General features: G+C 35.5%; 1 protein-coding gene across 6 annotated transcripts in view; it reads left to right on the top strand.

Moving 5' to 3' along the window:
• Positions 1 to 8,544: 8,544 nt before the first annotated feature.
• Positions 8,545 to 14,733, top strand: part of CDH18 (cadherin 18) — a 337,247-nt gene continuing 331,058 nt past the window's right edge. For 4 of the 6 annotated variants that reach the window (XM_027784809.2, XM_055800598.1, XM_055800596.1 and 1 more), the window contains exon 1: positions 8,577 to 8,654. The gene's annotated coding sequence lies outside the window, so the exon portion shown is untranslated. Of the gene's footprint in view, positions 8,655 to 14,733 lie in introns of all 6 variants that reach the window. The other 2 variants (XM_027784808.2, XM_013298152.3) reach the window with 1 other exon arrangement.

The raw sequence follows: 14,733 nt of genomic DNA on the forward strand, positions 1-14,733 counted from the left end.
AGCAGTCTGAAGGAAAGCAGAGCTTTTCTTCTATATATCCAAGGGGAGCTATCTGCTATCACTCTTGTTTTACAGGAAAATAAGCTCATACCAGTTTTTGTTTTCACTATTCTCTGAAGAAAATTTATGATACTGCTGTGGTGAATACAAAGCTCTCCCTCTGCTTTCTATTTTGTCCTGTTTCTCCTGAATACAGCTGTATTCCTCTTTCTTGCATATTTGCTTTTTAGGAAGTCTAGTTTTGTCTTGATGCTAGACATTGAGTTTTGTCCTTTTGGTAATATAAATTAAAATGTCAGTGCAGCCAGAAGTCTGAGGCTGCTATCTGATTTGAGAGTAAGTCATGGTTAAACAACAGAGTATACACGTTTGTGTCAGAAAATGCAACTTTGCTAAAGCCATCTACACTGAATTTGATCAAATTTTCTTGGGAAGCTGCACAAGGTTGTGATAATAGCAGGATTGAATGTTCTTACTTTTTTCTGACTTTGTTATCAAACACATAAGGTATGTGAAAGTATATAGTAGTTACCTGTACGTGTGTGTGCTTGTATCTATAGCATACAGAAGGTGTAAACTGAAATGAAGCATTCCAATAAACTTCCCATTTATTCAGAAGTTTGTATTGCTAAGTTTTATTATAGTGATTATCCCCTCCCACCAACAGTATTTTTTACTGTGAACTCCTACTTCAGGTAATCAGATAAGAGTAAATTATAGAAATAAATTTCTTCTAAAAATATTAAAATATATTTTCATTTTTCTCTTTTCTGTCTCTTTTTATGAATAACATTTTTTTAACAAATTGAGATCGGTGGTTGAGTTGTACTGCATGAATACGAACACTTCCCATTTACGATGAGTTGCAAACAAAATCACTAGAAACCGTTTGGGGTTTTGTGCATGGAAAGGTTAATTGGTGAGACACATCTGTATTTCAGCCAGAGATTTAGTTAACTAATTTAGTATGGCTTCCTCATAAATTAGATGTAATGCTTTAGTAAGTGAAGAGTCACTTTTTCCAGTGGAATTCTAATGGGATCTCTAACTATTGTTTGCTAATGTATATACATGAGTAAGTACTAGTGCAAATGACTGTGGGACTGTTCTAGTAAATTGTCTTGTCATTACAGATACCTGAACACTGTTGTCTATGCCCACATTATGCTTCCATTTTTTTGACTACCAAGGGATGTTTGGATAGACAAGAATTGTTTCAGTAGTATGGATTTAAGTGGTTGTGGTTTCTCTTTTAAGCGAAGTGTTTAAGTGAGAATGGGATTTAGCATACTGTGTTCTGGTCTTGAAATCATAAACAGTTTAAATGATGAATAAAGTAAACCATAGAAGTCTGTAAACCTAGAGATAGCATTTTTAATTCACTCTTTAGAATTAATCTATAAACAGTAAAATGCTATTAAGCACTTAAAAGTGTAAGTTTTTGAAGACTTCAGTCAAGTTTTGCCTACTTTTGTTGAGAATAAACCCCCCAATATAACAATAATGTTTAATTGCTGTTTTATAAAAAAAAAAATCTGCATTTCTTTTTTTCACTCTCCAATTCCTTTCTCCTTTGCATATCTCTGAATATAAATTTGAGCCTGCTTATAAGAACAAAACAGAAAAATCAATACAGCTTCCCTCTCCACAAATAGGAGTAGTAGCAGAGACAGAATTGTGGCCAACATTTGAGTTAGAATACTGGCTGGAGTTTGTTTGGTCAGTGAACAACTGCATTGCTCTTTACCCAGGGAAGATTGCCTGGTGATACACTGGTTCCTAATAATTCAGATCATATTTTAGTCAAGTATATCTGAAATTGGAAGAAAGCAAGGCTATGTATTTTGCAACAAAAAACCCCTGTGTTCTAACAGATTGAATTCAAGTAAAAAAAAAAAATCTTAGAAAAAGAGTAGCACTTACCTCTCATTTTATAGAAATTATTTAGGAATCTTAAGTATGTGAGGCTGTAGAGTATAAATAATATTTTTAATACTGTCATAGTTTTGATTTCTACTCAGTATGTTTTTCCTCTGTTGGTCCACTTGATTTCCAGATTGTTTTTCTCTTCGACTGCTGTGTACATGGTTTTCAAGAACCTCTTATATTCCTTTGAATCATGTATACACTTCAGTGATATAGTGGCATTTATATTCACTAATATTTCATCCCTGACCTCATATGCTTAAAGCTTAATTGGGTAGTGTTATAGATAATTTTCATATTTTCTGAGTATTTCTATTGATCTTTACAGAATCAGGTATATGAGGAAAAAACTTTCAAGAACACCAGTTCAGAAGTGAGTAGAAATACTGGATTTGGTGAAACAGAAGTACTTTGCTTGATTTGCTCTTCACAGTGAAGAGAAGTTCTGCAAAATGTTTAAGGGGTCATTAGTAGGTACAGGTAAAAATCCTGAATGCTGCATTCATTTTCAGTCAAGTAATAGGAGTAATGGAAGTTCTCTGTCTTAAAGAGTTCCATGTCCATACAGATGTTAATGCCTTATAAAGATCATATAATAGGCAAGAGTTTTGCCTGTATAGTAAATGTCCTTAATTACACAATCTAAAATAAGAGGGGGGGAAAGAGGGAGAAAAAACCCAAACAACAACAACAAAAAGATGCATCACAGGTTATTTAACTTCCAGGCCTTTTGCTCAGGCAAGATAGGTATCAAGTAAGGCTATGTTTTATAGTTACTTATGCTTTGTGGAACTAAAACTGTAAGAAATAATTACAAATGTGTTTCTAGGTCAAAAGATGTGATTATCCTGCTGTATTCAGCATTGCTGTCCCCTCACCTTGAATGCTGTATGCAGTTCTGGGCCCCACAGTTTCAGAAGGATGTGAAGGTCCTTCATTGTGTCTAGAGGAGGGCAACAAAGTTGGTGAAAGGGCTGGAAGGAATGTCCTGTGATGAGCGGCTTGTCTAGTTTGGAGAAGAAGAGGCTGAGGGGCAACCTCATTGCTCTCTACAGCTTCCTGAGGGGGGGAAGGGGAGAGGGAGGTGCTGAGCTCTTGTTCCTGGTATCCATGATAGGACGCATGGGAATGGTCCAAAGCTGCACCAGGGGAGGTTTAGACTGGACATTATGAAGCGTTTCTTGGCTGAGAGGATTGTCAAGCACTGGAACTGGCTTCCTAGAGAGCAGTGGTTCTCCCAAGCCTGTCAGTGTTGAAGAGGCATTTGGACAATGCCCTTAATAATATGGTTTTACTTGGTCAGGCAGTTGGACTAGATCAGGGGTCCTCAAACTATGGCCCATGGGCCAGATACGGCCCCCTCGGGTCCTCAATCCAGCCCCCGGTATTTACAGACACACAGACACACACACACACCCCCCCCCGCCAGGGGTTGGGGGGGGGAACCAAGCAGCCGCAGATGACTGCCTGCCACTTCATCCGCGCGCCGGCTCCCTGGTTAAAAAGTTTGAGGACCCCTGGACTAGATAATAATTTTAGGTCCCTTCAGACTGAAAAAGCCTGTTCTATTCTGTAACTATGTTAATTGGTTCTGTCATTGTCGAGTAAATTAGTAAAGTTTAATTTAAAATCTGGCAGTTTTTACCTAGAAATGTATAAATATTTCTCCTAGAATAAAAATTTCATTATAATGGAAATTTAGTTGAAAGTATCACCTGAAAAGTAACAAGTAAAGTTAAGTCCTGATAGCATTATTGTTTGGGGTCTCAGGTACCCAGTGCCTTGCTGTGCATTTTGATGTAAAATGAATTCATTAAGTTTACTGAAAATATATTTCTAGAGTGCAAATTGAAATATTTTTTAAGTCTTTCTCAAACCCCCAAATTGTTCTATGAACAGCATCAGGATACTCTGTTTTAAGTAGAAACAGGAGAGGAAAGAATTTCAATTACAGCATCCCTGGAGTTTGGAAATAGAATGATTTTAAGAGACATCATACTCCTTTGTGTCTAGTTCAGCTCTGCACTTAATGAAGAGCAACTTCTAATGAAGATAAGAGAAAGAAAAATCATGCTGATAGCAAAAAAATATTGATTTGAGGCATCTCAATTCTTGTTTTCATATGGAACATTTTAATATTAAATTTTCCTTCTATGGCATTAAAAGAAATATTAACAAAAAATCCAAGTAGAAGTCTGTATTTCAGAAATTTAATGGAAAAATAATGGTGGGAAAAGTGAGCAACTAAGAAAAAGAGCATATATAGTCAACTAGTGTTTTCTTCACACTATTTAAGCTTGAAATCCTCCACAGATCTGTGAGGCTAGTGTTTTGTACATAGAGTATAGTTCATAAGATAATCTTGTAAATTCATTTTGGCTGTTTAATTGTGCCCAGTAACTATACCTGTCCCTGCCTTGGTTAGCACATGGCTTTGATCAACAGGTATTTGAAAGGATTTTCCTTTTATTATTTTGTCTTCTCTTTAATGACATCAGACTTTTTTGGTTTTAAGATGCATCATTTTTTTCTTTGTTGTAGAGACAATTAAGATGCTAATGTCACCTATATACACACAGTTCCTCTATGTTGGTACTTAAGCTCTTTTTGCTCTTTCCTTTGTCAGGTGGTTGCAAATCAAATATTTAGAAGCAAAATTATTTAGTTCCTTGTGTTCAGAAATCAAATTATTTCTAATTGTAGCTTGAATAGTTTGAGACCAAGTAACAGATTTTAGGTTACAGGTAAGCCGTAGCTGAAGACTTCAGCTGTATTGTCAGTGTTTTCTGTAAGTTTATTATTCTGCAAGTAAATATATGACAAGATGTTTATAAGACTAAAAATTGATCTCTCTGAGAAAACCAAGAGAAAATCGAGGTTTTAAAGCTGTCTTCTGTTCTCTAGCTGTGTTAGCTTGAGGAAATCCCTTTCATATGTGTACTATGATAGAAACACACATAGTGTCTACTAGTCCACATTCATGTTGTTTTAAACAAGCTGAGGTTTAATGAAAAAGGGGATGAGAATAGGAACTAGTAACACTAGTGAAGTCCTCACAATATCAAAATAATAAAAAAGTAGTTAATTGTACTCCTTTGGTCTGATTAACTGTGTTTCCTTCTGATTTTTTTTTTAATTTTGTAGAGATACATACATCTATTACAAATATAAACAGTGTGTCTTTATTCATAGTAGCGTTTCTAACTTTGGAGCCACATAACTTGTCATTCCACATGACACAAGGCAGTGGAAAACCTGTAAGGAAAGTATATTTTCTGATTTGGTTTTGTTGGATTTTTTTTACTCTTTTCCTGAAACCTGCAAATTATTTCCAAGAATAAAGTCACTACCACAATAACAAGAGTTGAACTCATATGATTACACTTCATAACACAACATTAACAATAACAATATAACAATAATAACAGAACAAACCCAGTTCTGCGTTTCATGAATAAACTGCTTTGTTGTTGGTTTTGGTTGGTGGTTGGGGTTTTTTGTTTGGTTGGTTGGGTTTTTTTTAATTAAAATAATTTTTCTTAATGCAGGTGTTCTGGTTTTGGCTGAGATAGAGTTCATTTTCTTCTTAGTAGCTGGTGCAGTGCTGTGGTTTGGATTTAATATGAGAATAATGTTGATAACACACTGATCTTTTTAGTTGTTGCTGAGTAGTGCTTATACTAAGTGAAGGACTTTTCACCTTCTCAGCGCCCCTATCAGTGAAAAGGCTGGAGGGGCATAAGAAGTTGGGAGGTGACACAGCCAGGACAGCTGACCCAAACTGGTCAAAGGGATATTCCATACCATACAATGTCATGCTCAGTATATAAGCTGGGGGGACTTGGCCAAGGGGGTGGATCGCTGCTCAGGGACTGGCTAGGCATCAGTCAGTGGGTGGTGAGCAATTGTATTGTGCATGACTTTTGTATTTTGTTTCTCTTTCTCTGTTTATCTCCCTTTTTATTACAATTATTAGTAGCAGCAGTAGTATTAGTATTATATTTTACTTTATTTCAATTATTAAACTGATCTTATCTCAACCCATGTGTTTTACCTTTTTTCCGGTTCTCCTCCCCATCCCACCAAGGTTGCGGTGGAAGAGTGAGCAAGCCAATGCGTAGTACGTAGTTGCTGGCTGGTGTTAAACCAGGACAACAGTTTCTTGTGTCAGAAATTTTCCTGAATGAAACTAGGGCTCTAGATGCCACTAAAATTCAAGTTATCTGAATATTAGAGTACAAATTGATGAGTGATTCTTTACAACCTTGCATACAATTGTGTACTACAGGAATAAAATGATGACAAGGCAAACCTAAGACTGTCATTTTGCAAGAGCAAAGCCTTTCTGATAGTAAATATGGACCTTCAAATGTCTTGAGAGACTAAACTAAATCCATGGGTTTGTTTAAATCTGATACCATGAAGAATATATATTTCTTAAAATATTTGACAAATACAGATACATACAGTACTGAAATTGTGGATCTTAAAGCACAGTAGAGAAGAAAACATCAGATTTCAGAGCTGTGAATATATAGATGAATAACAGAGATGCCAACTTAGTAGCAGTTTTTAAAATACCAAAACAAACAGAAACAACAAACACCAAGCAAGCAAGCAACCAACCAAATTCAGGAGAAAAGAAACAGAAAAGAAAAAATAGCAGACTGAAAGAATCGGGCATTTTCTCAGCTCTCAGCAAACACCATAAAATCAATAAATGTGATTAAATACTCCACCTAATCTAGCAATACAAAGGTGTAAGGATTTGTGTGAAAGATTACAAACAAATGTGCACTCTTGTGCCATGAAACAACACATTTGAAGACTTCTACTTTCTTAAAGTATCTAAATAAGGAAAAGAAAGATGTCAGTATGAAAGAAAGGATATGTTTTGTTGCTACTTTCTACCTAAACAATGATTAAATGATGCAGAATTCAAGCAAGAATTTATTTACTTCTGTCTTTTATCTCATTTTCAGTGTACCATGAAAATGTTACAGCACTCAGATGAAAACAGCTCTCAGATGCAGACATCAGTTCAGCTTGAACCTTCGAAATCTAAAAAATTGTTATCAAAGAGTAATATAAACAAAAATAGGTGATATTCCATTTTATTACCATTTGAAAAAGTAATACAAAACCCCCACGTCAAGGCCACTGTGTCTTACAGATATTTATAAATCAAGATTTGGCTCTAATGGTAGCAGTGATTATTTTAATTTTGTGGTCCTGAAATAGAGTCTCCTAATCTTACATGATAATCTATTTGCTTTCGTGTGTTCAAACTCATATGTGTGATTGTTTTGTTTTGTTTTGTTTTGAGAAATACTGAAGTAGAGGACTTAGAACCAGCTATTTTCAGAAATTAGTTTCCTAAATTCTTTCTGACTTGCTACATTGCTGACTTGTGGGTATGAATGAAGCTCTGATTAATCTTTTTCAGTTGTTTTTAATTTCTGCTTCAGCTTCGTCTGCCCTTTATGACTTTCATTTGAATACTGTCTTCATTATTTTTTTTCCACTTTGTATTAAGGTTTCACACGAAACAATCATCTTCCAGAGTTGGGTTCATATAGTTTTGTTATCCTTGCATAGCCTTCAAGAAAGCTGTTTTCCGTGTTGTTTCCTTTAAAAATAACTTGCTTGTACAGAAACAAAATAATCTGAAGTAAGGAATAACTGACAGGATGATTAAGATAAGAGTATTTTAAAGTGAAGCTGAGAAGTTCAGTACTAATGAAGCTAAAAATGCAAAGGACTACTTGTTTCTACAGATATCTATTATAGTTTTTTAAGCTAGTAATAAAGTAACTTAATAAAAAAAATCTTTGTTGTAATAGTATTGATTTTTTTCTCCCAAGGATCTGATAACCCATGTTTTCTATTTCTAACTAATATATCAATAAATGCTTGTAGCGGAGAAACAATTTCTGAGAAAAGTTATAACAATCTAACAATTATAGTGACTGTAGTAGTTTTTTCTCTTTATAGCATCCACTACTTCACTGCTTATACATTACATTTCTAAAAATGTGTAATGAGTGCTGTGATGCACCCCTGAATTTTACCTGGTTTTACAAATAAAACCAAAACCTTAATTAAAAAAAAAAAAATTATCCTCAGTAAATCAAACCCTACGATGACTTCCAAGAGCGGGAGGTATGGCAATTCAGTAGCTACTCTTGCTACCGATGTGCATTTTAGATAACTTCATAATATTGTTCTTTCTGTAGAATTTAAATGAGTACATTTTTTTAGACTCTTGAAAGTTTGTGGTAAATGATGTTGACACATTTCATTTTAGGAATATGTGAAATCATAGTTACATACACATCTGTTGAAAATCTGCTAGGGATTGCCTGATAGGAACGTTTTTATATAGTGCCCTATTTATGAGCCTCCTTGCTGACTGCATTTTAAGAGAATGCCTCCCTGCACAGATGACATTCAGTTTTCTAATTTGCTTTTAATAAGGCAATCCTTTTCAGAGATTTGTTTGCTTAAGATAATGAGGTAGGATTACAGAGGAATTAACTGCAATGCTATTAAGTTGGCTGTTGTGGTTTGTTGTTTTTTTTTTTTCCTTGGGTCTAGCCATATGCTTTCAGTTTGAAAGTAAGCTGAGATTTATTTTTCCTAGGCTACACAACAAATTCAAGACCAGAAGACAAAACGGCAGCTAAGGTTTTCTTCTTCGGAAGAATTAAGATACCAGTATCTTTGAGGTATGTTTGTTTTAGAAATGCTGTTAATTATTTATTAATCTTTCTGCTACGTATAAGAGTAGCGGTGAGTGCTTTTGAACATTAGTGACTTTTTCAGATCTTCAGATGTAGCTTGATTTGAAAGGAAACTCCAAAATATACTTTTTTCCTCCCCTTTTAAATAAGCATGGGGAATTAGTTATATATCTGCTTCTTTTTTATCTGGCACTATCTTCTCTTTAATGTGGGACGGTCTTTCTGTCTAGAAAATTAGATATAACCAGATGAAAATCTAAAAACCTAAAAGATTCTGTCTTATTTGTGACTTCACATTATAGCTTTCTTTATGCACCATAGTTACTGTGAAAAATTTACAAATAAGAATGTTCTGGAAAAAGCTGTAAACACTTTCCATTTTGCATGCAATATAGATTTCTATGTTTTAAATAGGTACAAGAAAGATTTCTTTCATCTAGATGTATAGAAAAGCATGATCTGGAAATAAATTACAAATAACTCAATAGGGGAGACAGTCATCAGTAGGTAGACTGAGGAATGAAGGATACACTAAGAAAATTAATCATTGCCTTTCCACAGGTTTTAAAATAGCCTATTTAACACTGTTTTTCAGTACAAAAATTGTTTGAACTCGGTAAATTGGATTCCACTTCTGTAAATGTACCAGCAAAGCTAGTGGGGTACTAAGAAAATGGAGTTGTTTCTAATTTCACTTTAGATGTAGTTATCACTTAGCATTTTCAGGAGCTTTAACAGAGCAAGTTATCGTCTTCATACAGTCAAAAATGCTGGGCCCCAGAAACTGGCATTTCAATTACACATGGGAAATATTTCTGTTTAATTTAACTTTTCTGCAACTCTATCCAAACCCTAGTTTTCTCTTTTCTTTGATACGTCAGGTTACAAAGGACAAGGTTTTTTTTCTCTTAGAGGAGGCATTTTTTTCACCAACAGTCATACTCAAATTCAGCTGTCTTTGATTACTTCAGTCCTCACCTGAAGCTCCCTTCTTTTTGCAGATGGTATATCTCATCAGATAGGCTTTTGTCTTTTCTACATTACCATCAGATCTGTGCAATTTTTTTCATGTTTGACTTGATAGACCACATTGGAGTTTCGGCTAGTGGCACAGCTATCTCATGGCTTGTTAGTAATGCAAGCCTATGATGTGATACATACATTTTGTCTAAAAGCATTATTTTCTGCTTTAAAAAACCCCAAACCCCTATTGGTTTCATCCTCCCTCTAATCTTCAAAGGCTATATTTATTTCAGCTTTCTTTAAAAAATACCTACCTGCCCAAGAGTGTTGACCTCTAGGATTCTTCCTTTTTCATTTGCTTTAGATGTTTAGTAACAGGATTGCAGACTTCAGGGTTGAGAAGTTGAGTTCTGTAAGCTATCTTTGTATAATATTATTCACAATTAGTACATTCAGAGCACTTTTTTTACGTCCTAGCATTTGCAACCACAAATACCTCTCTTTTAATGTGAGTCTTGTTTCCTTGGAGAAGCAGTATTGGAAGTACTGTAATAAATGACAAGAGAGAAATCAGCAAATATATTTTCATGTTTAACCTATTATTTGCTTATCTGACACAATACCTACATTTTATATTGGAAAAAAAATAAGACTGTTGTTGAACTTCTGGTGAGACTCTACACATGTGGCAGTGATGTCTAAGAACAATGATTTTTGATAAATGAAAAATCTTTGTTCCCGTTTTGTGACTCCCATTGAGATACTTACATATTCCGCAGGGCACAATTTGTCTCACAGATTGTATTTGATTTGTTGTCTAAGGATAAAAGCTCATAGTATCATTGTTAAAAGCACTGAGCTTTCAGAAGCATGGTAAGGCAGTATTTTTATATTCAGACATTAGAGCAAACATTGACAGGAAAAAGTATCTCATTTTACTCAGCCCGCTGAAGCAAGACAACAAGTGAAATATTTAATAGTAATCAGTATGCTTTAGCTTCATATGTGTTTGTGAAGTTGATATATGTTTGTCTAGCCTGATCCGTCAGTATTTTCATGCAATTTTTGTTATTATATAGTTTTTTAAGCCTTCTTAAAATCTTCATTTTCTCTCAGTTCTGGAGACATAATTGTAAAGCACCAGGCAAAATGTAATCCATTATAAGAAAAAAAAAAAGAAAAAAAAAAAAAAGGCAAAACATGTCTGTCCTTTGTCATTCAATCTGGCACATTATTTAACCTTGTTCAGTTTAGTATTTCTGTCATTCATGGAGTTATGTGAATGCCCGGTTGCCATGTGATGTTAAATGGATTTTGAGTGGATTATTTAATCTACAGTTCAACATTTCTGACACTTTACAGAATAGTGTTACGGTCAGGTTACCCAAGTGACTTCAAATGACTCAGTAATGGTAGTTTCCATGGTAAACATAGTTCTCTGTGGCAGAGAGGACTCTGACTTTCCTATGTGAGAATCTTTATGTTATATAATAATCAGAGTATGGGAGAGAGAATTTTTGTAGCCAAGAATTGTTCTTTGTGTATATATGTATACCTCTTCTTCCTCTGAGTCCTCACACTGGACCTTAAAAAGTGATTTTATGGTTATCTGAAGTTGTACTTTATATAAGTTAATGAAATAAATAAGTGGAAACTTGTAAATGCATTTAAACTATTCTTGTTCCTAATTAACCTGGAGTACATGTTACTGTTGGCTTACAGAGGCTCTGTACCAGATGTTGAGTGAAACTTCTCTATGTACCTTATATATCTATCTTTGTTTACTCCACGCGTAGTACTCCAACTTACATTTGTCTGTTCTGGGCACTCAAAGAACATAAGGTGTTCTCTGAAACTTAGAGCTCAGAGACAGTCTGAACCCGTAGGCTTCTCTGTGTGAAGATTTTTGATGCCCTGACAACTGTTAGAGCAGAACTTGTGGAGAATGGGAAACCATAGCAAACACAGTGATTTAATTTCTGTGACTTAGAACAAAGTTACCTGGTCTTCCCTGTGGTCCTGGGCATACATTGTCTTTATATATGCTTATACTCACATAAAGCATGTGTGCAGTTTTACTATAGTACAGAATGCATACTGCATCCTTTTGATGAATCTACCTTTTAAAAATTAATATATGAAAATAGTTTATACATGGAGCACCCTAAATTTTGATAACCTTCTGTATGTCTCTGTGAAAACCTGACTTGATAGATGCAAATGGAACTTCCAGAGCTACCTTATTGCATATACATATACATGTAAGTGTGCATGTATAATGGGGCTAAAAAACCCCTCATCATTCTTGCAAGGTTGAAATACAGAACTGAGATTCAATATTGCTGGATGCTGGCCTCACTTCTCAAGATATAAACCAAGAAATGAATGGCCTAAAGAAATAAGACTCTTAGTCAACACTGGATTTTAGTCTCCCTTAGTACTGTGAGAATAACTGACATTTTACTTCCCTGAAAATTCAGAAACATTGCAGAATGTTTTGAGTGGTTTGTCAAATTAAGTTGAAAAACATTTTAAAGGACGAAGTTGGTTGAAGTTTACAAATAAAAGCCAACTTAAATTTTGGATATATAAAAATAAATATTCTAAGCTTTTCAAGGTTTTCTACTCTGAAAGTAATTTTTAAAACTGAAACATTGAAAATAGTGAAACAATATTTCACAAATTCACATTTCTGGTTTCAGTGTCAGTATAAACAGAACAATGTTTTGCTCAGCTTTCAGAGTATTTGATTACATTTGCGCTAATGATGTAAAAGGGAGAAGCAGTTGATCAGAAATTTTCACCCTGTATTTCTTCAAAAAAGAAAAATAATTGTGGGACCATTTCAGATTATGTTGGTCGTAATTTTTATTTGGATTTTTTTTGCATAGCAACCACAATACGTAACTGTTCTTGGAAGCCATGAAAACAGTAGATATTCAACCATCTCATCCAAATATGTTAGAAGGATTTCAAGGTAAATTTCTAAAGCACAACATCAAAACTTAGGAGTAAAAAGTCAGTCATTATTGTGACCAGCATGGACTACAAGCCAGTTTAGTTGAAACCTGTCTGTAGTTTTCTTTTGTGCAACTATTCTTGTTTAGAAGTACAGCACCTAGGTATTCTGTAGGTTTTTTGCTATATCAATCTCAGGTTCAAGCAGCCTGTGTGCTCTGTTTTGGGGTCATAAAGAAAATCATCGGGTACTCATCAGATTGCTTTCTTACACGAATTCAGTGGCACGTACTTCCTATGGAACTACAGGTGGGGGTTGCCTGTGAAGTGTAACAGTGTGAGGAATCACGAAGGCAGCAAAGAATTAATTGCGTTTATCGCTTCAGTTTAAGGAAGTGACTTAAGTTTCCTAATCAAAATGTCCAAGCTGCCAACCCCTCTGTACAGAGGAGGCATATCAGTGTGCTGGGGCAGTGGGGCACCAGGTGACTGAAGGCTGGCAGGGCTCTGCCCTGCCCCTCCTGGCAGGCACAGTCCCACCACACCTGGGCTGAGGCAAGCTGCTGGGGACAGGGAGGTGAGCCAGGGCCCAGGTGCCTGGCAGTGGCGCAGGGCTGCCATGTGGGCTCTGCTGCAGAAGCCACCCTTTGAAGCAGCTTCAGAGTGGAAGGTGGGTTTCTTTCCTGCATTCCACGCATCCAGTAGGTGTGATCTAATCGGCAGGGGGTCAGTTATTTTGTATACAGCAGCTGGGTTACAATTAGCTAGTTCTGGCGTCCGCTAACCTGCTATTTGTAGTTGCACAGTGCTTGGTTTTGTTTATAAGAATGTATTTAAAATCTAAGAGATCCAAAAAGACACTGACATTGAGACTTCTATTTCCAGTTTTCCCTGGAACTATACAATTCAAAATGGTTACGGTTTTTACCTTCCCCAGTGAAATTCCAGGAAGTGAGCAGAAATACATAGACCTATTTTTTTCTTTCAGAACACATGGGAGCACAGCTTAAGACATGTCACTAACAGCACTTGAGAACTAGGATTTACAAATGCACGTTAGTTTTTATCCAAAATTTTATTATTTCTGTGGTCTGTTAGGTTTTTCTAGCAGTATGAATTACTTTTCCCAACAAATATTGATTATCCCTGTGAATTTTGCTTCCTGCTTCTTTCAGGTGTTTTTCTTTTACACAGGATCTTTATTATAACAGCAAAATAGTGCAGTATAACTCTTTAAAAATATGCATTAAAAAAGGACATCTCTTCAGCAGGAAAGAGTAATTGATATTTCTGTTTCTTACAGTGAAATGAGTTTAGTTTTAAAAGACAGTCAAGTTATAACAAAATAGTGCTTATATTAACCTGCAAGGTTGCTGAACAGGAATATGCACTAGCTTTATTTCTTCTAAATATTATAAAATTATAGTGTCCAGTTCTGGCTCAGACTCTGTGGAATTTTTCTGCTTATTTTTGATTGATCGGTTTTTATATGCTGAAGCTGATCAGTCCCCTCTTAAGATAACGTTCCAGCCATCTATAGATAGCACACAATTAACTGGAGGGGAAAAGGGGAAAACTGGAAAACCAGGAAGGAATACACAGAGCATCTCTTTTCTGTATTCTGTGTCAGTTTTAATGGGTCTGTAATTAGGTCACAGGACTGATTGATATCAGCACTTAGCTTCCTGGGTGACATCACCCTCTCCTTCATTCCCTAATAGGGATTAAGATGTCGACGCATAGAAAATTCTACTTCCTGGACAGAGAATAGTAACTAATTACACCAGTTGCAGACTTGACACTGGCTGAATTATTTACCAACATAGCAATGAAATGGAGACTAACAGAAGAAAGAGCACAGGGAGCATGTGAAAAGAGAACAGTTAGCTTGCAGCCCGTGCGTGTGAACAAGTTTGGTTAGGGAAACAATGACAGAACTAGGCTGGGACAGGAACAACTGTGAGTAAAATGATGGTGTATTTTGAATGCTTAAGCAGAAAATGTGAGGCAAAAAAAAGCTTTGAGATGAAGTAAGAAGACAACTATTAGAATGCATGGCCAAATGTAAATGAATCTTGGCATGAGAGGACATCAGTGAGTGCCCAAAGAGTGTGCTATTCAAAGACAGTTTATTGAATGGAAA

The sequence above is a fragment of the Falco peregrinus genome, chromosome 3 (genome assembly GCF_023634155.1).
Source record: "Falco peregrinus isolate bFalPer1 chromosome 3, bFalPer1.pri, whole genome shotgun sequence".
Taxonomy (NCBI): Eukaryota; Metazoa; Chordata; class Aves; order Falconiformes; family Falconidae; genus Falco; species Falco peregrinus.